Source organism: Hypanus sabinus, chromosome 20, assembly GCF_030144855.1.
Source record: "Hypanus sabinus isolate sHypSab1 chromosome 20, sHypSab1.hap1, whole genome shotgun sequence".
Lineage (NCBI taxonomy): Eukaryota > Metazoa > Chordata > Chondrichthyes > Myliobatiformes > Dasyatidae > Hypanus > Hypanus sabinus.
The window spans coordinates 19,259,412-19,286,068 of NC_082725.1; the positions used below are offsets into that span (position 1 = coordinate 19,259,412).

General features: G+C 42.0%; 1 long non-coding RNA gene across 1 annotated transcript in view; it reads right to left on the reverse strand.

Annotated features, from left to right (window-relative positions):
- Positions 1-1,975: 1,975 nt before the first annotated feature.
- Positions 1,976-26,657, reverse strand: part of LOC132378347 (uncharacterized) — a 39,427-nt gene continuing 14,745 nt past the window's right edge. Inside the window, exons 2-3 of the long non-coding RNA XR_009506985.1 lie at positions 24,692-24,818; positions 1,976-2,272 (exon numbers count right to left, since the gene is read on the reverse strand). This is a non-coding gene — a long non-coding RNA (uncharacterized LOC132378347). The remainder of the gene's footprint in view (positions 2,273-24,691; positions 24,819-26,657) is intronic.

Consider the following 26,657-nt stretch of genomic DNA (forward strand, 5'->3'; position numbering starts at 1 on the left):
CTTTATAAAGCCTCAACATTACATCCTTGCTTTTATATTCTAGTCCTCTTGAAACAAATACTAACATCACATTTGCCTTCCTCACCACAGACTCAACCTGCAAATTAATCTTAAGGAAATCCTGATCAAGGACTCCCAAGTCCTTTTGCACCTCAGATTTTTGTATTTTCTCTGCATTTAGAAAATAGTCTACCCTTTTATTTCTTCTACCGAAGTGCATGACCATACATTTCCCAGCACAGTATTCCATCTGCCATTTCTTTGCCCATTCTCCTAATCTGTCGAAGTTCTTCTACAACTTCTCTATTTCCTCAAAACTACCAGCAGCTCCACCTATATTGAACTATCTGCAAACTTTGCAACAAAATCTTCAATTTCATCATCCAAATCATTGACATATAACATAAAAATAATTAGTCCCAATGCAGACCCCTGTGGAACACCACTAGTCACCGAAAGCCAACCAGAAAAGGCTCCCTTTATTCCCATTAATTGTTTCCTGCCAATTAGCCACTAGTTTATTCATGCCAGTCTCTTTTCTGTAATACCATGGGCTCTCAGCTTGTTAAGCAGTATCTTGTGCAACATCTTGTCAAAGGCCTTCTGAAAGTGCAAGCAATCCATGTTCCTTTTTAGGAAAGTGTGTGTGTGTGTGTGGCAGAGTGAGGTCTTGGTCTATTGGCAAATATTTGGTTAGTTATTACTTGTTAAACCATGGGTCTTTAGGACAGCAATGAAGGTACTCCATCCCTCTGTGGCAAAGAGGTCCAAGACAATTGGAGACCAGGCTTTGCTTGCAGATTAAGCATACACACATATACTCACAAGTATGGAAACATGCACTTAAGATTCAATGATAACTCAATAACCAACTAGCAGGAATGAAAACAAATTAAAAGGGCTTTTATTTTTATGGTGCTGAACTACTAAAGAATATATATTATATTAAGGTCTAAATAAAAGTCCAGTTCACTTCTAGGAAAGGCACCTCCAGAGGAAATAGTGAGCTTGTGGGTAACGCAGTCATTATTCATCAGAATTACACAATGGCTGTAGAGGTTAAATGATTACAGGAAATAGACTGTAGAGACTAAGTTTATATTCCTGCATAAAATGGAGATTAAAGATTGATCTAATTAGTTAAGGTAATTAAAGGATCCAATGTTTTCTTCAGTGAATCCACATCAATCTCTGTACCAGATCATTCAAAGTTGTAGAAGTTTAGAAATCTTCCCCTAGAGAATTTAGAGAGGTGTGGAATCAATAAAAAACTTCAACACTAAGTTTGATTGACTGTGGTTTGTTTGGAGCCAAGATAGCAGAACAGAGTTAACATACAGCTAAGCAATGATCTAATTGAAGAGCAGAAAAGATTCAAGGACTGAATGGCCCATCCTTGCTGCTCCCACTCACTGAATCAACAGAGTCTTATTAAAAGAAATGAAAAATATCATTTGCTATCCTCATGACAAGTTAGTGCAATCTTGAATAATTGCTGGGATGAAGCAAATAACTCTAATTGAATCATTGTTATGTTGCATAAGCCGGTGCAGCGAGTATAGAAATCGCTGATGCCTCCGAGCAATGACTTTTATACAAATTCACTTTGCTTCAAAAATGCAACACATAAACAATGTCCAATACTTTATGATATTAATTTAACTCCTAAGCTTGGTCGGTCATTTCTTATTATTTTAAGCCATGTGTACATCACAGTTTGGAGTCAATCACACAGACAGGCACAGGAATATAAGCTTCTACCAATGTTATCAGTTTTAATTCTGCAAGTCAACTAATGAAATTATGGTATTGCCCAGCGACACGGCTAACAGAGCCTCCACCTTCCAACTCCAGTGTCCTGGGTTCAATCCTGGTCTCTGGTGCTGCCTGTGTGGGATTTGTGTGTTGTCCCTGTGATGCATCATCAATAACTCTCTGAGACATGAGGCGAAATAAAGGCTTTTATTGGCTGGAAGAAAGAACAAGCAGCAATTGACCACCATACTACATCCTGGAGACTGAGAGGCCAGGCTCAGGCTCCAATTGCCTTTATACAGGGGTCTGTGGGAGGAGCCATAGGAGCAGTCAGCAGGGGGGTCGTGTCCAGACAGGTATACGTAGTTCACCACACCCTGTGACTGGGAGGGGTTTCTCCAGATGCTCCAGTTCCCTCCGTCTCCCAAAGATATGCAGGTTGGCAGCTTAATAGTCCATTGTAATTTGTCCCCAGCCTGAGGGTGTGTGGTGAAATCTGATAAGAGTTTGAAGTTCTCTGTTGAGAATAAAATGGAATTAATATAAATGGGTTTGAAGGTCAGCTGGTGAGTCAAAGTGATTGTTTTGGCATTGCATGAATCTGTGTCTCTAACTTTTACCATCAAGCACACAAAACTGTCAGTGTGTCCAGGCAATGTGGCAATACATCAGAATTTAAAATATATAATACTTCTTCTTTCAATTTCTATTCTCATGTTTCCTTTTCTGTTCCTGTGTGAGTTACCTCCCATCTCCATGATGGCAGTTCTGAATGGGGAGAATCTTCTAATAGACTGAACACAGGCTAACAGGCACAACTCAGATTCTCATTGTATTTTTTCATTCATTAAAATGTCCCAAGAAAATATGCAGGAGTTGTATCAAAGAAAATTTGGGGAGAACTTGTAAACGTTGTTTAGTTTCTATTTCAAATGTAATAATGAGAAGCAGTAATAAGAAATAAGTTTATAACTGCCCCTCCCCCGAACATTAACAAAGAAGTTTGCTGTTAAACAATTCACAGGAATGTATATGATGTTACCGTATAAAAAGAAAAGCAAGCTATTCCTCTGCATAATAATTACATTCTTGTTAAGATATTTTAAAGGACTAGAACAAATGAACAAAAGTATAGAAAAATCAAGGTTCATGCGATTTCAAGGAATCTTCTCCGGCGACATGCATTTCTACATTTATAATGTAGCTTCTTGCCTATCCCTTAATTTCATACAAACATAAGAATAAGAGGAGGAGTCGGCCATCTGGCCCATTGAGCCTGCTCTGCTATTCTATAAGATCATGGCGGATCTGTCCATGGACTCATCTCCACCTACCTGCCTTTTTCCCCGTGACACTTAATTCCCCTACTATGCAAATGTCTATCCAACCTAGTCTTAAAGATATTTACAGAGGGACCTTCCACTGCTTCATTGGGCAGACGATTCCAGAGATTCAGCACTCTCTGGGAAAAGCAGTTCTTCCTCATCTCTGTCCTAAATCTACTCCCCTGATTCCTGAGGCTATGTCCCATAGTTCTAGTCTCACCTACCAGCGAGAACAACTTTCCTACCTTTATCTTATCTATCCCTTTCATAATTTTATATGTTTTTATAAGCTCTCCACTCAATCTTCTGAATTCCAGCGAGTACAGTCCCAGGTGAATCAATCTCTCCTCATAGTCCAACTCCCTCATCTCTGTACCAGCTCTGCACCACCTCCAAAGACAGTATATCCTTCCTCAAATAAGGAGACCAGAAATGCACACGGTGCTCCAGGTGTGGCCTCCCCAGTACCCTGTACAGTTGCAACATAACCTCCCTGCTCTTAAATGTAATCCCTGTAGCAATGAAGGCCTTCATTCCATTTGCTTTCCTGACAGCCTGCTGCATCTGCAAACCAACCTTTGTAATTCATGCACAAGCACTCCCAAATCCCTCTGCGCAGCAGCAGACTGCAAGTTTTTTTTAACCATTTAAATAATAAAATAATCTTCCATTTTTCCTTCAAAAGTGGATGACCTCACATTTACCAACATTGTACTCCATCTGCCAGATCCACTCACTTAACCTATTTACAGCTCTCTGCAGACTCTCTGCATCTTCTGCACAATTTGCATTTCCACTCAATTTAATGTCATCAGCAAACTTAGATACACTACACTTGGTCCCCTCTTTCAGACCGTTAATGAATGTCATGATCAGTTGCAGGCCTAGCACCGACCCCTGAGGTCATCCCTCCATTAGTCCTTGGCTCTGGAATTCCCACTCTAAAATTCCCTCCACTTATAATTCTCCTTAAAACCTGCCTCTTTGAAGACCACAGGCACCCCTCTCCAGCATCTTCCAATGTGGCTGTTGTCCAATTTTGATAATAATTGATTGTAGTCATGTGAAGCATCTTGTGATACTTCTTGAAAAACATTCTATAAATTCTGATTGCTATTAATGGAAAGGGAGTTATCCCTTGACTCTGCTAAAACCAGGCATTGAAAGCAAGTGAGATTTTTGCAGCATGTCAAGTATGCTGTTGCACTGTTCTGCTCCGCTGTCCGATGGTGTCAATATGGATAGCTCTATTTGTCTGCTATGAGGAAACTGTATGTAAGCAATGCACTTGGAGGAAGAGCTAGGCATGTTATGATAAAGCTGAGGAATGCAGGAATTATGTATAGTGCCTTTAGAAGGTGTGACCTGTTGCTGAAAGGGCATGCCATGCTAATTCCCCTTAAACTGAATGATTTATGGTGGATGGCATGGTAGCACTTTACAGCCCCAGCGATCGACTGGGGGATCGGATTTCAGTTCCCGCCACTGTCTATAAGGAGTCCGTATGCTCTCCCTGTGACCGCATGGGTTTTCTCCAGGCACACTGGCTCTTCCCACTTTCCAAAGGCGTAGGTGAAGGTTAGTAAGCAGTGGGTATGCTATGTTGGCACTGGAACCATGGCGACACTGGCAACTGCCCCCAGCACTCTGAGTTGGCCGTCGACACAAATTACACATTTCATTGTCTCAATATTTAGATATATATGCGACAAATAAAGCTAATCTTTATTTAGGAAGCATATAAGAATTAGCCACAGTGCTGTGGAACTGACACATTTCCTTCTTAGAAGGAGATTTATGATTCGTGTTTTTTTTCCATCATACTAGTTTCTGAGTACATAGAACATCCAACAGTACAACACAGGAACAGGCCCTTTAGTCCACAATGTTGTGCCAAACCAGTAAATCAAATATACCCAAACACTACTCCCTCCTACCTACACAATGTCCGTATCCCTCCATCTTCCTCTCATTCATGTGCCGATCTAAATGTCTCTTAAAAGCCTCTAATATTGACCACTATAACAGGCAGCGCATTCCAAGCATTCACCACTCTCTGAGTAAAAAGCTTGCCCCTCACATCCCCTTTGAACCTACACCTTCTCACCTTCAATGCATGCCCTCTGGTATTACATATTTCAACCCTGGAAAGTAGATACAGTACTCCTTGTCTGCGCTATCTGTGCCTCTCATAAAGTTATAAACCCCTATCAGATCTCCCCTCAGCCTCTGCCGCTCCAGAGAAAACAACCCAAGTTTCTCCAGCTTCTCATGGTAGCACATGCCCTCTAAACCAGGCAGCATCCTGGTAAACCTCTTCTGCACCCTCTCCAACATCCTTCGTATAGTTGGACAACCAGAACTGTACACAATACTGTACTCCATAATGCCAGAGTTTATAAAGTTGCAACACAACCACTTGACTTTTGAACCAAAATCTGATAATAGCTTTAATCTGTAGACTAATTGAACTTAAGTTCTCCAGATCTATACTAAGTGTTTAGAATCAAAATCACTATGGTGCTTTGCACTTCATTATTAATTTTTGACCAGGGATAACCATTAATGAAATGTTGAAGTGTTAACTGGCTGAGCTCATTCCTCAAAATGGGTTCAAACAGAAAATCTCCATGATATCACATCTATCCATGGGGTCAGGTGGCGTTAGTTCACTCTCAATCTGTACTGTACCGAAAATACATGCTGCTAATTTAAACTTCCCTGTGAACATGATTATTTTTGGCATCCAAAGGCACTGATTGAACAAGTAAAGCTAAAGAAGCAAGAATAATGTGGCAAACAAGAATCCACAAAGCGTTGTGGATAAATTTAGACGTGTGGGATGGTGAGTGAACCACACAGTCTCAGAAAATCTCCATGAAATACAGCTGAAGTGGCCAGATTCTTGAAATTTTTAGACAACCCAGACTTGGCAATAGAAGTCCAAATGATCTTTAGCCTCTGGATGTCTGACAATTTGATAAAATTACAGGAAGTGTTGCTGTTCATCAGTTCAATAGAAAGGTTTTCAAACAGGGCTTAGAACACAGTGCAATACTTTATGACCTCCCTAGCAGCACCAGTAACCTGACAGATTCGACCGGTCACCTTGTCTATTAATCAAACAATTTATATTCCTCTGATCAGTTGTATCATAAAAATTCCAACGAGCAGAGGACTAACAAGTTGAAGGGATTCTGGAACCTCATAGGACAGTTTTGGAGTCAAAGTTGCCTGTGTTGAATCCAAAGAGTCCATATGACCAGAAGACCATAAGACATAGTAGCAGAATTAGGCCATTCAGCCCATCAAGTCAACTCCACCATTCCATCATGGCTGATCCTGGCTTCCACTCAACCCCATACACCTGCCTTCTTGCCATATCCTTTGATGCCCTTCTGCCTTAAATATACCCACAGACCTGGCCTCCCTGAGCATCCCACAGATTTACTACCCTCTGGCTAAAAAAAATTCCTCCTTACCTCTGTTCTAAAGGGTCACCCCTCAATTTTGAGCCTGTGCCCTCCAGTTCTGGATACCCCCATCACAGGAAACATCCTCTGCACATCCACCCTATCTAGTCCTTTCAACATTCAGTAGGTTTCAATGAGATCCCCATGCATTCTTCTAAATTCCAGTGAGTACAGGCCCAAAGCTGCTAAACACTCCTCATATGTTAACCCCTTCATTCCTGGAAACATCCCCGTGAACCTCATCTAGACTCTCTCCAATGACAACACATCTTTTCTTAGATATGGAGCCCAAAACCATTGACAATACTGCAAGTGAGGCCTGATTAGTGTCTTATAATGGCTCAGCATCATCTCCTTGTTTTTATATTCCATTCCTCTTGAAATAAGTGTCAACATTGCACTTGCCTTCTTTACCACAGACTCGACCTGTAAATTAACCCTCTGGGAGTCTTGCAAAAGGACTCCTAAGTCCCTCCCAGCCATTCCTCACTCCATGTCAGTATCTTTCCTGTAATGCCATAGGATTTTATCTTTTTAAGCAGCCTCATGTGTGGAGCCTTACCCAATGCCTTCTGAAAATCCAAGTCTATGACGTCCACCGGCTCTCCTTTGTCCACCCTGCTTGTTACTTCCTTGAAGAACTCTAACAGAATTGTCAGGCAAGACTTCCCTTTCCAGTAACCATGCTGACCTTTGGCTTATTTTATCATTAGTCTCTAGGTACTTCAAAATCTTATCCTTAATAATAGATTCCAACACTTTCCCAACCACTGAGGTTAGGCTAACTAGCCTATAAATTCCTTTCTTTTGCCTTCCTCCCTACTTAAGGAGTGGAGTGACATTAGCAATTTTCCAGTCCTCTGAGACCATGCCAGAATCAGGTGATTCTTGTGAGATCATGACCGATACATTCATTATCTCTTCAGCAACCTCTCTCTGGACTCTGGGATGTAGTCCATCTGGTCCAGGTGACTTATCCACCTTAAGACCTTTCAGTTTACCTAGCACTTTTTCTTTTGTAATAGCAATAGCACTCACTCCTGCTCCCTGACACGCATGGACCTCTGGCATACAGTTAGTGTCTTCCACAGTAAAGACTGAAGCAAAGTACCCATTAAGTTCATCTGCCATTTCTTTGTCCCCCATTACTAGGTCACCAGCATCATTTTCCAGTGGTCCAAAGTCAATTCTCACCTCCCTTATACTCTTCAGGTAACTGAAAAAACTTTTGGAATCCTCCTTTATATTATTGGTTAGTTTGCCCTCGTATTTCATCTTTTCCCTTTTTATAGCTTTTATCATTGCCTGGTGTTGGTTTTTGAAAGCTTCCCAATCATCCAATTTCCTACTCACTTTTGCTACCTTATATGTCCTTTCCTTGGCTCTTACTTAGTCCTTAACTTCCTTTGTCAGCTGTGGTTGCCTACCCCTGCAATTTGAGAACTTCTTCCTCTGTGGGACATATCTCTCCTGTGCCTCATGAACTATTCCCAGAAACTTCATCCATCTCTGCTCTGCCATCATCCCTGCCAGTATCCTTCTCCAATCCACCTGGCCAAGCTCCCCTCACATGCCTCTGTAATTCCCTTTATTCCATAAACCTATGAGTCCATCATTGTTGCTGCCCTATTCAAGTATGGATGGTCTAAATGACACCCTGAATGTCCCCTCCCATGTGGGGATGGCTTCCTTATTGTTCTGTCATAGTGTGAAAGCCCACTGGCAAGATGCCTCAGTGTAAAGAAATCAACCTTCTATTCTTGGGGTCACAAACAGCATCTTCTGTGGCAGATGGAAGATGCATGCTCTTCCTCTGGGAAGTGACTTTCTCCACAGTACTGCCTCCTTTCCTGTTAGTTGTCATTGAGTTTCTCAGATTGAATATGCCAAGTCTGTATTCCTATGCATGAATGGCATCAGTCCTCATCAAACTAAGCTACAGAGATACTGCATCACTGCATCTCCTTGAATCTCCCTGGGTTTCCTCAAACCTTTGCCATCTTTTGGATGTACCAGCATTTGCTTCAGCTAAAAGAAACCGTGGAGAACAAGGATTAGCATATGAAGCTAGGGTGAAGTAAAGATTGATGTTCAGTTGCAAAAGCAAATGCACCCAGTCAGATATTGTGCAAGAGATTTCATCAAGATAGGAAAATGAGTTAGATATGCCACAAATTCAAGCCACTACATTCAATGGATGAGACAGTCTCTGCAATCTCTATCAGATCCTCCTTGATTTATCAGGGATGTGAATGGACAAGCTCCTTCCTCCTGTTCTTCTACCTTCCTGCCATTCCCGGATCATTTCCCAAGCTCTTGCCCTAAGGAAAGGCTGAGCAAATTTGGGTTCTTTTCTCTGGACCATCGGAGGTTGAGGGGAGAGCCCATAGGTTTATAAAATCACGAGAGACACAGAGAAGGCAGTCGGGGTCTCTTTCCCAGTGCAGAACAGGCAAATATTAGAGGACACGCATTTAAGGTAAGTGGGGGAAAATTTAGAAGAGATATGCAGGACAATTTTTTTTACAAAGAGTAGTTGGTACCTGGGATAGGCTGCAAGGTTTAGTGGTGGAAGCAGATATGATAGAAGTACTTAAGAGAGTTTTAGATAAGCACGTGGATATCCAGGGACTGGAAGGATATGGATTATGTACAGATGGAAGAGATTTGCTGTAATTTGGCATTGAGTTCAGTGCAGAGATCAGAGCCAAAGGGACTGCTCCTTGTTCTAAGTTCTATATTTAAATATTCAGAAAGGTATTTACTTTCACCTGCAGCAACAAACAATCTGCTGAAAAATGTCAGTGAGTCAAGCAGAATCTTCGGGAGGAAAGGAATTGTCGACATTTCAGGTTGAAGTTCTACATCAGGACTGGTTCCTCCTGCAGATTGTGTGGCGATCCGGATTCCAGCTGCTGCAGTCTCTCGTGTCTCCAGTTTACCTTAACTGATCGTATTGCTTTGAGGCTATGTGCATCACATGGAAACGGTGGGGTTGATCATTCAGAATTGCGAGGTAGTGAATGCAGATGTCTTTTAACCATATCAGGGATTTCCCAATAGTCACACTTATAATGGACAATGAAAAATGGAATCAGGATAAAGATAGGAGAGCTGGAAATACTCAGAAATTCAAGCAGCATCTGAGGGGAGAGGGTAAACCTTTATGGTTCATTGACCTTTTAGTCCTGACTTTATCTCCTGCAAGTGTACACGCTGGAATACCTTCCTAGACCTATCCACCTCTACCTCTTTGTTCTTCTTTCAAATTCTCCCTGAAATCAAACTCTTTGACCATGCTTTAGGTCATTTTCCACACTGTTTCCTTATGCAGTTTGGCATCTAATTTTGTTTGAAGTACACTCCTGTTGAGTACCCTGGGAAACATTGGTCAATTAAAGGCAGCATATAGTTGTATGATGTTATTTTTCACCTCCAAATATGGATTCAACTAAATAAGCTCTGGTGAGAAAGTTAGTTTTTCAGAATCATGATGTCACCAGATCCTATCAATGCTGTTTGACCTCCTGGCAGCTTTCAGCATTTTCTGCTTTAAATTTAGATTTCCAACATCCTCCGTATTGTGCTTATGCAACAGTGAATGAAGAATAGTTCTTCAAAATCATGATGAGAAACTCCAATGAACTTCACTTCCCAGACATGCATGATTGCTTGGATGAAATAGATAAAGCATACAGCACTGCTGTGGATGTGGCTAATTGTCGGGCCATTCAGAGCCTCTGTTGCATTTCTCACAACATAATAGAAGTTGCAGTACTGGAAAATGTGTCAATACACATTCTATTTTAAAACTTACCTGGATGTTAATGTTTCTGATCTACAAAACGAAAACGTTATGAATTCTGCTGGAACAGCACGTGGAACTAGAACTGCAGGGAGGCAGAGTACCAGGGCAGTTAGCGGAGACGTTAGGCAGACGTTAGCAAAACTTCAGACAAAATTAGGAATCAAAAAAGTTGAGCATGGTGCGACCAGTATCCTGAGCTGACTACATAGGAAAGGCGGATGATGGTGCTGAAGACGAGGTAGCAGGTTTACCAACAGAGGCAATATGTAAAGAGGAGAGGCTGTTGACAGGGCAAAATTGCAGTCACGGGATGAGTTGTAATGTAAAAGGTGGCTTAAACCAAAAAGGGTGAATACAGGACTGAGTATGTTGTATGTGAATGTGTGCAGTATATGGAATAAGGTAGATGAACTTGTAGCACAATTGCAGATTGGCGGGTGAGAATTTGCAGACATCACTAAATCATGGCTAAAGGATTATAGCTGGAAGCCTAATGTCCGAGGTTGAACATTGTATTGAAAGGACAGGCAGGAAGGCAGAGGGGGCAGTGTTGCTCTGTTGGTAAAAAGTGAAATCAAATCATTAGAAAGAGGTGACATAGGATTGGAAGGTGTTGAATCATTGTCGATAGAGCTAAGAACTGCAAGAGTAAAAAGACCTTGATAGGAGTTGTATGTAGACCCCCGAACAGTAGTAGGGATATGGCCTACTAATTACAAATAGACATTAAGAAAAAGCATGTGCTGGAGCTTTTGGAAAGCATCAAGTTGGATAAGTCTCCAGGACTGGATGAGATGTACCCCAGGCTACTGTGGGAGATGAGGGAGGAGAATGCTGAGCCTCTGGCAAGATCTTTGCATCATCAATGAGGACGGGAGAGAATCTGGAGGATTGGAGGGTTGCAGATGTTGTTCTCTTATTCAAGAAAGGGAGTAAAGATAGCCCAGGAAATTATAGACCAGTGAGTCTTACTTCAGTGGTTGGTAAGTTGACAGAAAAGATCCTGAGATGCAGGATTTATGAACATTTGGAGAGGCATAATATGATTAGGAATAGTCAGCATGGCTTTGCCAAAGGGCAGGTCGTGCCTTATGAGCCTCATTGAATTTTTTGAGGATGTGACTAAGCACATTGATGAAGGTAGAGCAGCAGATGACTGTGTATAGATTTCAGCAAGGCATTTGATAAGGTACCCCAATGCCAGGCTTATTGAGGAAGTAAGGAGGCATGTGATCCAAGGGGGACCTTTCTTTGTGGATCCAGAATTGGTTTGCTCACAGAAGGCAAAGAGTGGTTGTTGACAGGTCATATTCTGCATGGAGGTCGGTGACCAGTGGTGGATGCGCCTCAGGGATCTGTTCTGGGACCACTTCTCTTCCTGATTTTTATAAATGACCTGGATGAGGAAGTGGAGGGATGGGTTAATAAATTTGATGATGACACAAAGGTTGGGGATGTTGTGGATAGTGTGGAGGGCTGTCAGAGGTTACAACGGGACATTGATAGGATGCAAAACTGGGCTGGAAGTGGCAAATGGAGTTTGACCCAGATAAGTGTGAGGTGGTTCATATTGGTAGGTTAACTATGATGGCAGAATGTAGTATTAATGGTAAGATTCTTGGTAGTGTGCAGGATCAGAGGGATCTTGGGGTCTGAGTCCATAGGACACTCAAAGCAGCTGCGCAGGTTGACTCTGTGGTTAAGAAGGCATACGGTGCACTGGCCTTCATCAACCATGGGATTGAGTTTAAGAGCTGAGAGGTAATGTTGCAGCTATATAGGACCCTGGCCAGGCCCCACTCGGAATACTGTGCTCATTTCTGGTCACCTCACTACAGGAAGGATGTGGAAGCCATAGAAAGGATGCAGAAGAGATTTACAAGGATGTTGCCTGGATTGGGGAGCATCCCTTATGAGAATAGATTGAGTGAACTCGGTGTTTTCTCCTTGGACCAACGGAGGATGAGAGGTGACCTGATAGAGGTGTATAAGATGATGAGAGGAATTGATCGTGTGGATAGTCAGAGGCTCTTCCCCAGGGCTGAAACGGCTAGCACTAGAGGACACAGTTTTAAGGTGCTTGGAAGAAGGTACAGAGGAGATGTCAGGGGTAAGTTTTTTACGCAGAGAGTGGTGAGTGTGTAGAATGGGCTGTCGGCGACAGTGGTGGAGGCGGATACGATAGGGCCTTTAAGAGACTCCTGAATAGGTACATGGAGCTTAGAAAAATAGAGGGCTATGGGTAACCCTAGGTAATTTCTAAGTAAGTACATGTTCAGTGCTGCATTGTGGGCTGAAGGACCTGTATTGTCCTGTAGGTTTTCTATGTTTCTATGAGATCTCAGGGTACTAGGAGGCATATGATAAAATAGGCCATAGTCAGCATGGATTCAAAGGAAAATCTTGCCTGAAGAAGTAACAAGCAGAATAGGAAAAGGAGATTTAGTTGATGTTGTGTACTTGGATTTTCAGAAGGCCTTTGACAAGTTGCCACGCATGAGACTGCTTAACAAGCTATGAGCCCATGGAATTACAGGAAAGATTCTGTTATGGTTGAAGCAGTGGCTGATTGGCAGAAAGCAAAGACTGGGAATAAAGGGAGCCTTTTCTGACTGGTTGCCTGTGACTAGTGGTGTTGCACAGCGGTCTGTGTAGTGACTTATTCTTTTTATGTTATATGTCAATGATTTGGATGACGGAATTGATGGCTTTGTTGCAAAGTTTGCAAATGATATGAAGACAAGAGGAGGGGCAGGTTGTTTTGAGGAAGTAGAGAGGCTACAGAAGTATTTAGACAGATTAGGAGAGTGCGCAAAGAACTGGCAGATGGAATACAGTGTCTTCTGCACTTTGGTAGAAGAATTGAAAGGATTGACCATTTTCAAACATGACTTGTAAAGGGACCTAGGAATCCTTGTGCAGGTTTCCCTAAAGGTGAATTTGCAGGCTGAGTTTGTGGTGAGGAAGGCAAATGCGATGTCAATTCAAGAGGACTGGAATATAAAAACAAAAATGTAATGTTGAAACTTTGAAAAGCAGTGGTGAGACCTCACTTGGAACATTGTGAGCCGTTTTGGGCTCATTATCTTAGAAAGGATGTGCTGAAACTGGAGAGGGTTCAACAGAGGTTCACAGAAATGATTCCAGGATTGAACAGCTCGACAAAGCTCGAGTGCTTTTGACGGCTCTAGGCCTGTATTCACTGGAATTCCGAAGAATGAGGGGTGACCACATTGAAATCTATCAAATGGTGAAAGGCCATGAAAGAGTGATTGTAGAGAAGCTGTTTCCTATGATGGGATAGGGAATAGAGGGACATCCTTTTAGAATTGAAATGAGGAAGAATTTCTGTAGCCAGCCAGCGGTGAATCTGTGGAATTCTTTGTCACAGGCAGCTGTGGAAGCCAAGTCTTTATGTATACATACCTAAGGCAGAGGATGATAGATTCTTGACTGGTCAGGACATGAAGATATACAGGGAAAAGGCAGGAGATCGGGGCTCAGAGAAAAACTTGATCAGCCATAATGAAATGCCAGAGCAAATTCGATGGGACAAATGGCCTAATTCTGCTCCTATATCTTATGGTCTTATGGAATGCAATTGTGCATTATTTCCTTATTTAGGCCAATGGCTGTATTTCATTTGGACTTTGAGGAGATTTGGTATGTTATCAAAGACTCCAGCAAATTTCTACAGATGTACCATGGAGAGCATTCTGACTGGTTGCATCAGAATTGCATTTGGAGGGGGTCACTGCACAGGATCAGAAAAATTTGCAGAGGTTTGTAAGCATGGCCGGCTCCATCAGGGGCACTAACCTCCCCACCATCAGGGGCACTAACCTCCCCACCATCAGGGGCACTAACCTCCCCACCATCGAGGACATCATTAAAATTCGATGCCTTCAGAAGGCGGGATGCCCACCACACAGGACTTGCTCCCTTCTCATTATACCATCAGAAGGGAGGTAAAGAAGGCTGAAAACCAGCATTAATCTTTTGTTTGCACAGCTTCTTTGCCTCTGCCATCAGATTTCTGAATAGACAATGAATCCATGAAAACTGCCTCACTATTTTTTTCTCTTTTTTGTACTACTTACTTAATTTTTAATAAGTTGCTTGTAATTTCTTATTCTAATTTATAGCATATTTTAAGTATTGCACTATCATGCTGCTGCATTATAACAATTTTCATGACATACTGTATGTCCATGGTAATAAATCTGCTTCTGATTCTGATAGGTTTGACTCCATTTGAAATGGCTCCATAACCATTCCTTTCTCTGTTCCTATTGTTACAGAACAATGGAAGGGACCTCTTGCACAGAGATTCTCAAATGGAATCCAATCCCCTAGAATGCAGAGTGGAGATGAGCTGCACATGCTCTCTCAATATCTGTGGTCCAATATCTCAGCCCTGAGATTGTCAGGTGTCACTCCAAAGATCGACAGACAGGAATGTAGGATCAGAAAGAGGTCCCTTAATCCTCTGAATTTTCTCTTGTCAATTAATGTAAGCATGACTAGTCTGTGACCTTCCTTCATATCCTTGTCCTTTCCTGTATATACTAACTCCCTTTGACTGAGAAATATTGCTCACCCACAGATTTAAAGGGATGTACTAGCCCAACTTTAATTGCTATTTGAAGATTTCCAAACTTCCGGCACGCATTACGTAAGACACATCACTCCTGAGAGATTGTGATACTCTCCAATCAGCTGAATTAATTTCTTTCTATCTGCAGTATCAGTTCTCCTTGATCTTTTGAAATTTTCAATCAAATCACTCTTCTACCTTTTGACTTCTGGAAGCCAAATAACCAAGGCTAAAATTCAGAAATTCCAAATCTTGTTATAAAAGTTAACAAATTTCACGACATATGCTGGTGATAATAAACCTGATTCTGATTCTTAAATTAAATTAAACACAACCTGCCACACCCCCATCTGCTGCTGCTTGGTTAGAGGATATAATGTTTTTTCTGAAACTAGCAAAGATTAAATTTACTCTGAGGGGGTCTGTGAAAAAGTTCTATTTGAAATGGGGACCATTCTTGTCATATTTTGGGAGTCTTAAGGAATTACCTACTAGTTGAGGGCATTTGATTGTACTTAGGAATTTGCCCCCTTTTAACACACATATGGTTTACCTCACAGGGTGGTTGATGAATTGTAATATGAGTGTATTCTGGATCATCTGACTTGTTGTGGATGTGTGTGGGCCTTCGTCTTGAAGGAGTGTTGGAGTATGGCTGTGAAATGTCCGTACTTGTATTTGTGAAGTGTTGTATTGTAAATACATTAGCTGCAATGGTATGTTCGGGGAGGGCGGGTGAGGGGAGTTTTGGTGAGGGGTAAGATATAAAAGTAAAACGGAGGAAAATGTAATGCATTACGTATTCTGTATTGTGTCATTCCTTCAATAAAAATTAAATTAAAAAAAAGAAAAAAACTAAACACCCACTTTCATTAAGGAGCAAATAGGAAACTCTTTCAATGCAGCATTTTTAAACGATGTATTATAATATTACAATATAGATGGAGAACTCTGTGATTATTAATCAATTTGAAAAAGGTCCTTTATCCAAAAATGTTTGAGAATGATTAACTGGATTCATAACAAACAATTTCTCTTACCAATCCTTAACAGGGAAAAAAAGAAAAAAGAATCTTGTACAGAAGTGATTTTAAAATCTCATCTTCTTTCCCTATCCAAAACTCAAATGTCAAGGGTCTTTCCACAGACGGATACAATAATACTGATTAATTCTCCAAATAATTATTATCAGATTCAACAGACAGGAAGATTCCTGGACCATGATGTGCTGGTCCCGCACTGAGCTGGGGCTGTGGCCTGCAACTAACAGGCTTTTGGATCGGCTGCAGTGATGACTGTCTTCGCAGCTGTGGACTCCTTCAATTCTGAATGTTATTGCCTTACTTTTATTGTTTGCTGGATTTGTTTTCTTTTCTGCACATTGGGTGTTTGATGGTTTCCTTTTTTAATGGGTTCTATCGGGTTTCGTTGTTTTGCGGTTGCCTGTGAAGATACAAACCTCAAGGTTGTATTAGTATACATACTTAGATAATCCATGTACTTTGAACTTTGAACTGCCTCTTCATGGAATCCTTAAAGCCCACCTTAGAGTAGATAGGTCTTTGGTTTAACATCCCATCCAAAAGATGGCACCTCCAAATGGCCAGCTCTCTCAGTACTGCCAAGGTTTCTCCAGAATGGTCTTCATCCCACAATCTTCTGACTCACCAAGCCGCAGCTGAAAATGCAGGGTTACTGCTTGAAACTCATGCTATTGATGTCTCATCATACCTCAGCCTAAGAGTTACGATCCAGTAATCTTGTGTGGTAGCTAAATGGCTAGCTACAGTGCCGCCAATCACTGATCAAGGCTCAAATCTCACCGCTAGCTGTAAGGAGTTTGTACATTCTCTCCATGACCTGTGGGTTTCCTCTGAGTGCTCCGGTTTCCTCCCACAGTTCAAAGATGTACGGTTAGGGTTAGTGTGTTGTGGGCACATTATGTTGACGCCAGAAGCATGGTGCCACCTGCAGGCTGCCAACATAATCCTCACTGATTTGATATGATGCCAACGATGCATTTCACTGTATGTTTTGACATACGTGTGTCCCCCGCTTTACACCACTTCGATTTACAAAAGACCTATATTGGTAACCTGTTTTTGCATTACAAAGAGGATTTTTGCTTTTACGAAAATTTTTCCCATATAAATTAATGGTTCTTCGCTTTACACCATTTCGGCTTAAGAAAGGTTCCATAGGAATGCTCTACCTTTGTAAAGGGGAGGACACCTGTACTTGTGACAAATAAAGCTAATCTTTTAATCTGAATAGTTTATTGAATCATCTCATATTAATCTTAAGAAGGTTTTATGCTATTTGCTAACGATCCTTTCCTAGAATTTAGGGGGAAATTGTTCCCACTGCATTCATGGATGAATTAACAATGTCATTTAATGTCAAGTCAAGTCACTTTTTATTGTCATTTCGACCATAACTGCTAGTACAGTGCATAGTAAAAATGAGACAATATTTTTCAGGACCATGGTTTACATGACACAGTACAAAAACTAGACTGAACTACGTAATTAAAAAAAAACACAGGGAAAGCTATACTAGACTACAGACCTACACTGAACTGCATAAAGTGCAGAAAAACAGTACCGGCATTACAATAAATAATAAACAGGACAGTAGGGCAAGGTGTCAGTCCAGGCTTCCGGTATTGAGGAGTCTGATGGCTTGGGGGACGAAACTGTTATATAGTCTGGTCGTAATAGCCTGAGTGCTTCGGAGCCTTTTCCCAGACAGCAGGAGGGAGAAGAGATTGTATGACGGGTGCATGGGGTCCTTCATAATGCTGTTTCCTTTGTGGATGCAGCGTGTAGTGTAAATGTCCGTGATGGTGGGAAGATGATCTTCTCAGCTGACCTCACTATCCGCTGCAGGGTCTTGCAATCCGAGATGGTACAATTTCCAAACCAGGCAGTGATGCAGCTGCTCAGGACGTTCTCAATACAACCCCTGTAGAATGTGATGAGGATAGGGGGTGGGAGATGGACTTTCCTCAGCCTTTGCAAAAAGTAGAGACGCTGCTGGGCTTTCTTTGCTATGGAGCTGGTGTTGAGGGACCAGGTGAGATTCTCTGTTAGGTGAACACCAAGAAATTTGGTGCACTTTACAATCTCTACTGAGGAGCTGTCGATGTTCAGCGGGGAGTGGTTGCTTCGTGCCCTCCTGAAGTCAACAACCATCTCTTTTGTTTTCTTCGCATTAAGAGACAGGTTGTTGGCACTGCACCAGTCTGTTAGCCGCTGCACCTCCTCTCTGTAAGCTGACTCATCGTTCTTGCTGATGAGACCCACCACGGTCGTGTCATCGGCGAACTTGATGATATAGTTCGAGCTGTGTGTTGCAGCACAGTCATGGGTCAGCAGAGTGAACAGCAGTGGACTGAGCACGCAGCCCCGGGGAGCCTCCGTGCTCATTGTGATGGTGTTGGAGATGCTGCTCCCGATCTGGTCTGACTGAGGTCTCCCAGTCAGGAAGTCTAGGATCCAGTTGCAGAGGGAGGTGTTCAGGCCCAACAGGCTCAGCTTTCCAATCAGTTTCTGAGGGATGATTGTGTTGAATGCTGAACTAAAGTCTATGAACAGCATCCGAACGTATGTGTTTTTTTTTGTCCAGGTGGAGGGTGGTGGCAATGGCATCATCTGTTGAGTGGTTGGGACAGTACGCAAACTGCAGGGGTCCAGTGAGGGGGGCAATCGGGTCTTGAGATGCCTCATGACGAGCCTCTCAAAACACTTCATGATGATGGATGTAAGTGCAGTGGGACAGTAGTCATTTAGGCAGGACACTGAAGACTTCTTCGGCACGCGGACGATGGTGGCGGTCTTGAAGCACGTTGGAATGGTGGCGCTGCTCAGGGAGATGTTGAAGATGTCAGTGAGAACATCTGCTAGCTGGTCTGAACATCCTCTGAGCACTCTACCAGGGATGTTGTCTGTTCCAGCAGCCTTCCGGGGGTTGACCCTGCACAGGGTTCTTCTCACAACGGCCACGGTGAGACACAGCATCTAGTCATTCGCAGGAGGGGTAGACTTCCTCGCCGCCATGTCATTTTCCGCCTCAAACCGGGCGTAGAAGTTATTCAGCACATTTGGGAGGGAGGCATCACCTGCACAGTCAGGTGATGTTGTCCTGTAATTGGTGATGTCCTGGATGCCCTTCCACATGCGCCGTGTGTCACTGCTGTCCTGGAAGTAACTGTGGATTAGCTGGGCATGTGCACGCTTTTCCCCTCTGACGGCTCAGGACAGTTTGGCCCTTGCTGTTGTTAAAGCTGCCTTGTCACCTGCTCAGCTTTAACAACAGCAAGGATACAAACTGTTCTGATCCTTTCCTAGAATTTAGGGGGAAATTGTTCCCACTGCATTCATGGATGAATTAACAATGTCATTTAATGTCATCACCTTTTGTCCACCTTCACAGCCAGATTCAGCACAAATCACATCATCAAGTTTGTTGATGAATCTATAATGGTTGACCTTGTCAGCAACAAAGATGAGTTGGCACACAGCGAGGAGGCAGGGGGGGCTTGTCAAATGGTGTGAGAACGATAACCTGAGTCTCAGTGTGGCGAAGACAAAGGAGATGATTGTTGGCTTCAGGAAGGCATAGGCTGGCCGCTCTCCATCAATGGCCCTGCTGTGGAGAGAGCGAAGAGCACAAAGTGTCCACGTAACAGGAAGATCTGACCTGGACCCACAACACCTCCTCATAAGTAAGAAGGCACAGCAGCATCTACACTTTCTGAGAGGATTGGAGCCTGCAAGGCATCCTGCCCCATTTCTCACAGCTTTCTACAGGAGCACCACTGAGAGTATCCTCTCTGGTTGCAACATTGTGCAGCACAGATGCTGCAGGGCACCCGACTGCAAGACCCAACAGAGGACAACGAAAACCACTGAAAGGATCATCGGGGTCTCCCTCTCCCCTGTTTGTTTCCTTTACTAGAAGCACTGCAGATGAAGGGCCTGAAGCATAGTGAGGATCCCTACCACTCATCCCACAAGTTCTTTGACCAACAATTGTGAGTAAGAAGGTACAGAAACATCAGGACTAGGGCTGCCAGACTGGGTAATGACTTCTTCCCTCAGGCTGTGAGACTAATGAATACCCTGATCCCACTGAGGTCTCATCACTAGGACAGCAAGCTGTTTACTGTTTACTTGTGCTGTGCACAATACATGCATTGTGAATTACATTTAATGAACTAATTTATGGTAATACCTTGATTTATGTGCTGTTTGTGATACATGTTTTGTGGGTCTAGAGGAACATTGTTTTATTTGGTTGTATATATGTACAGACAAATGACAATAAACTTGAACTGAAAGTGACAGGATATGGAATATTATGTTGAAAAATGTTTATTAAAAAATCCAAGTATATAATAACAAATCTCATTAAAATACAATAATGATTATTGAACTAGATTAGTGAAGGAAAAATCTTTACACACAAAATGCTGGTGGAACACAGCAGGCTAGGCAGCATCTATAAGGAGAAGCACTGTTGACGTTTTGGGCCAAGACCCTTCGTCAGGCTAGTCCTGACAAAGGGTCTCGGCCCATTCAAACATATTGATGCCCATTCAAAATAATTTTTATAAAGTGCAAAATTTAAGATATACTTTAATTTAAAATTCATCTTCTATATATTTAAATCCCTCTATGGACTTTCCCCTTTCCATTTCTGTCCACTTACATTTTCACAACCTCCTGACATCACTGGCTCCTCGAAATTTGGGCTCAGGAATTTCTAAACTTAATTGGTCTACAATCAGTAACTGTATCTTCAACCATCTAAACCAGGAGTTTCCAAACTTTTTTCATGCCGTGGACCAATATCATTAAGCAAGGGATCTGTGGACTCCAGGTTGGGAACCCTTGATCTAAACCATAAGCTCTTCAATTCCTTCTTTAAACCTACCTCTACCTCTTTATTTAATAATCAGCCTTCCCAGTGACTTCGGTGCAATAGCTTAAAATAAAACAAAACCTGAGTTTAAAGGTAATTAAATTTAAAACAAGTTGATCGTTCTACTTCATTGTAAACAATTTTCCACAGTAAATTTTGTTTCTGCAGAGGTAATATCGCATCATGTTCAATTCAATATTTTCATACATAAAACATGATAGGCTGACCCACACTGACCCTTATCATGTGCAGTCACTGACATACTGACATAATGTATGAAACACATGAAAAAAATTGCAGGACTAAGGGCATAGAGGGAGAGAATAGGATCAATTGATCAATCCTTCAAAGAGCTGGCCTGATCATGTCAGCTGAATGACCTCCCTCAGTGCTATACACCCAGGCACCTTTGATATCCAATAAAGTGGCCACTGAGTGTACTTCCATGGTTTTCAGCTGCTGTAGCCCATCCACTTCAAGGTTCGACTTGTCGTGTGTTAGGAGATGCTCTTCTGCACACCACTGTTGTAACGTGTGGTTATCTGAGTTACTGTCGCCTTCCTGTCAGCTTGGACGAGTCTGGCCATTCTCCTCTGACCTCTCTCATTAACAAGGCATTTTCACCCACAGAATTGCCACTGGATGTTTTTTTTTTGGTTTTTCACATCATTCTATGTAAACTCTAGAGACTGTTGTGTGTGAACACCTCAGGAGATCAGCAACCCCTGAGATTGTCAAACCATCCCATCAAGCACCAACAATCATTCCATGGTCAAAGTCACTTAAGTCACATCTCTTCCCCATTTTGATGTTTGGTCTGAAGAGCAAATGAACGTCTTGACCGTGTCTACATGTTTTTATCATTGAATTACTGCCACATGATTGGCTGATTAGATATTAGCATTAATGAGCAAGTGTACAGGTGTACCTACTGAAGTGGGCATTGAGTATAAGATTCTATTATGTGATATTTTGGATTTGAGAAAGTCATATCCTAACTTGACATTTTATCATTACGAATGATTGTCTGTTAATCAGCATGCTTCCTACAATGATATAATTCTTTATCAGTTCACCCAATGCAAAAACCATGCAATCTTCAAAATTAGGGCAAAGTCCTGTTTTTTTTTAAAGACTATGATGTGGAGATCGCTGATACACCCCAAATAGACGCCTCAGTGAGTCTGAGCCATGGGGGTCATCACACAATGATTGATTGCAATCTTATTATGAATAATATCTAAACACTTGCTTGGTTACCTGCTCGTGCTGTCAGGAGAAAAATTCTATTTTTCATGGAGGAAAAGACAGAAAAAAATGAAATGTGTTTTAGAAAAAAAGCCGAAAGGTGGTGCAGATAGACAGAAGAGCGAAAAGTAACAAACCAAATTATTTACGCTGGTGTTGCTTCTTATTCGGAAGATTAACTGAAAACCAAAATGAATTAGGGATTCATGAAAGAGCCAACAGCTGAAGTGGAGGTGGATATTTGGCTCATTCCTCATATTTATGCCTTTGCAAGGATTATCTGTCATCTTTCACATATCCTTGAATATATTGGAACTATTTTTTAAAAAAAATTCTGTAACTGAGTAGAAACAGCAAAAAATATTGCAATGAATTTTCAATTTTAGCTAGTCATAAATATTGTGGCCATGGGACATGAGCAGATATGGTAGTGCTGCATTTAATTACTTCCTTAATCCCTTTGAGATGATTGTTCATCATCAAGACTTTTGGATCTACAGTAAGAACAGGCAGCATTGGCTGGTTACATTTGAACAAAAGAAATAGTAATAGGAAAAGGACATTTGATCCCTCAAGTATGCTCCATCATTCAATTAAATCAGGCTTGAACTTCTCAATTCCACTTCTTGCATAATAATGAAATCCATGGACCCCTGCTGTGTTCATTGATAGATCAGCTGGACCTCCGAAGGTAGAAAACTCCAAAAATTCAGAATGAGAATCAGAATCAGGTTTAATATCACTGGCATATGTCATGAAATTCCTTAACTTTGTGGCAGCAGTATAATGCAATACATGAGAAATACAGAAAAAAAACTGAATTACAGTAAGTATATACAGGTATATACTAAATAGTTAAGTTAAAATAAGTAGTGGGAAAAAAACAAGACAAAAGTAGTATAGTGTTCACTACTAGAGGTAGTGTTCATGGGTTCAATGTCCACTTAGCAATTCGGATGGCAGAGGAAAGGAGCTGTTCCTGAATCATTGAGTGTGTGCATTATGTCTTCTGTACCTCCTTTCTGATGGGAACAATGAGAAGCGGGCATGTCCTGAATGGGGTTCTTAATGATTGATGCCATCTTTCTGAGGCACTGCTCCAGATTCACAATCCCCTGCATGAAGAATTTCTCTTGACATATGTCCTAAATGGCTCAACCTTCTTCTGAGACCGGTGTGCGCAGCTGGGAGAAATGTTCTCCCAGTATCCATTTTGATGAGCCTTTAGGATTTTATAGCATTCAATGATTATTATTATCATTACCAGGCGCAGATCCATGGTCTCTCGAGACCGACGGATGCCACCACCATTTTGATCTCTTGGACATATGGGTTTTAGTCTCTACTCAATCTGAAAGCAAGTGAAAAGAGCCTTCATTGAATCCTAAACACGGCAATGTGCAGCTATTCAAAGCTTATTGTCCAGGCTTGGTCTCACTCAAGGCCCTTTATAATTGCATACATCTTCTTGGGCTGGGAAGTTATCCATCTTTGCTTGAACTAAACATCTCATAGCGGCTGCGTGTAATCACTTTGTTTCCAAAATATGCTCAGATGACATGAAAAGAAACAAATTTTGGAAGCAGAGTGGAACATCCAGCACAACTCCTACATTCTGCATGGAGCACATGCAATCAAAGAAAGAATTTCTACTTCAGTGCCCTAATCCTTTTAAAATATGACAGACATTATTTCCTGTTTTGTTAGCAATGTTAGCTTTCTGAAATTCACAACAGGTCTTAAGTGAATTATTTGGGTTTTCTAGTGATTTGGTTTGATATCAGTTCCAAAACAAAAGGACTTATTGACAAGAAATATCCAAAAGAAGGGTCTCAGACCAAAATGTCGACTGTTTATTCCCCTCCGTAGATGCTGCCTGACCTGCTGAGTTCCTCCAGGATTTTGTTTGTCTTGCTCAAGATTTCCAACATCTTCAGGATCTTATATGTTTGAATGTTATTGTTTTCAGTTTTGTGCAAAGTGTGTTGAAGTTATGAACTCCTGGTTTGCTAAATCTCCCCATTTGCTATGGACAGTGCTTAATCAGCAGATTTCCTTATGCCATTAAAGGAGTCATACTTAATTGGACCCACACTTGAACTCATCCTTTCTTTCCCCGATTGGACAACATGGTGCAGAATCATTTCAGGTGATGAGCTAGACTCTATATGGTGAGGAGAGAGCAATTTAAGCAGTCTCAACGATGTCCTAATTGCGACCATTTATACGAATAGAGACATCCTGTGTGGAATTTACAGAACACGTTCCTTACTTTTTGTTACAGAGCAAGTCATTGCATAGTGGCTTTTTGATAGTTACTCCAGCTGAATAGTTCCTTCCACAGTGACAATGCAGACTCTGTCCATCAAGAGGTACAGAAGACATAATCCTCACTGTTTAGTGAATCCAAGCAAAGTCCATTAACGACTGTACATGGCCTTTTCTCAGCACAAAAGCCATTGATTCTGTCAACTAAGAGGTATAAAGTAAAATTCCTTTTAATCAAGAACCCTTTCACAAAGCTAAACTCTGGTGGCATTGAAAATTTTGCTTCTATTACCTGTGTGTTCCATGATGAGGTGAAAGCTATGATCCTTACCCAATTCCCTTACAGACGGATGTTCTGCAAGGCTGTGTTGCTGCACCAATTCTCTTCCAAAATTTCTTGCTGCAAATCATCATCTCACCTGCAACAGTGTTTGGAGAAGAGTTAATCCACTTAATGAATAAGATATTGTTTCAACAGGGGTGGGAATGGGGATAAGCTCCCATTATACTCATGCTCCCAATGGCATGCATCCCAAATATACTCTGACGACTGTCCAGTTCCCGGCCTTCACATGTGGCTTAGCTACTAAGCCTGGCAGAACTGTATCTACTGACAGGAGAAGGGGCAAAGGCAGGTTATTTGCGCCTTCAAACCAGTTGCTTCAGGCAGATGGGGCTCATCAGGCACTGTTGGCAGCTCATCTAGGGTAAGGAAAACTCTGATCTCAAACCTCCGCTGCCTTGCAGCTATGCCCACTCATATAGAAAGCTTCGGCTGTAAAGCTGGTGGGGCAAAAACTCCTGTGATGTGCTGCTGCCAAACTCTATCAGTCACTGCCTTTCTTTTGGATTCATCAGATGCATTGAGGAGCTTGAGATGTGGGCAGCAGCTTTCTCTCCATATTGTACTGCCCAGCTTGCATATCTAGACAACTAGGGCAATCCTGACCAATGGAGGCCTCCACTGTTTAACATTCATTGTCAGGGACAGAGGAGAGTCTTAGAAAGCACCACACGCTGCATGTCTCTCTGAGGGGACTATCTGGAGGCTAAGTGAACAACATCAGAATGAGTGGACAACTTTCCAAACAACTCTCCCCTCTCAAGGTCCAATTACAGTACATCACAGTGGATCAAACTTAATAGGCCAAGTGGATCCCACACTTAGCTCTTCAGTCATTTCGACACACAGAACTGCAATGAAAGTGAGTCATCCTCAACTGCGAGGGGCCATCTAAGAAGTAACACTGGCAGCATCCTCGAGAGTGCATCTCTGTTCCTGGACTTGGAAGGCAGGAGAAAGCTAAACAATGCATGTCATGCTCCATGGAACCACAAACAAAAAAAAAAATTGCCTCGTATGACACTTTTTATTATTAAACAGTGAGCACTGGTTCTAGATTCTCCCATTAGAGGATATATCTTCTCCTTATACACCCTGCAAATGTTTCACAGGATCTTATATTTTAATCAAGAACCCCCTCGCACTGCTAAACTTTAGTGGAAACAAGCCTAGCCAGTTTTCATATGGCAATCAGGCCACAGATTTGAGAAGTTCTCTCAGAGTAGCCTGTGTGAGTAAATGTCATGTTTCTCTCAATTGGTAAATACTGTAGTTACCATGCACCTTGGTGCCATGTTGTATGAAGTAGGTGATCATAGTCTCTGACCATGATTGTTCTTGGCAACTTCTACGGAAATGGTTTGTCATTGCCTTCTCCTGGGCAGTGCCTTTACAAGACGGGTGACCCCAGCCATTATAAATACACTTCAGAGATTGTCTGCCTGCCGTCAGTGGTCACATAAACAGGACTTGTGATATGCACCAGCTGATCATATGACCATCCACCACCTGCTCTCATAGGTTCACGTGACCCTGATTAGGTGCTACACCTTGCCCAAGAGTGACCTGTAGGCTAGCAGAGAAGGAGTACATGACACCTCCTTTAGTAGAGATGTATATACACCCTGTCGCCCCATCTGCATGAAACTGAGCTTCTTGAGAGTGGCTGGTACTGCACCCATCCAGTGAAACGTATTCTATCATGCTCTTAGCTTGTGCATTGAAGATGGTAGGAAGATCTCTGAGTTGATCTTAATGCCTCAGGATTTATGTAGCAGATCCAGTTGAGTCTTTGCCAATAATGAGCCTTGGAATATTGATTGTGGAGGCCTCAGTGAAGGTACAATGATTGAATGTCAAAGGTAGGTGATTAGGCTCTCTCAATGTGGAAATGTTTAGTATCTGGTACTTCTGT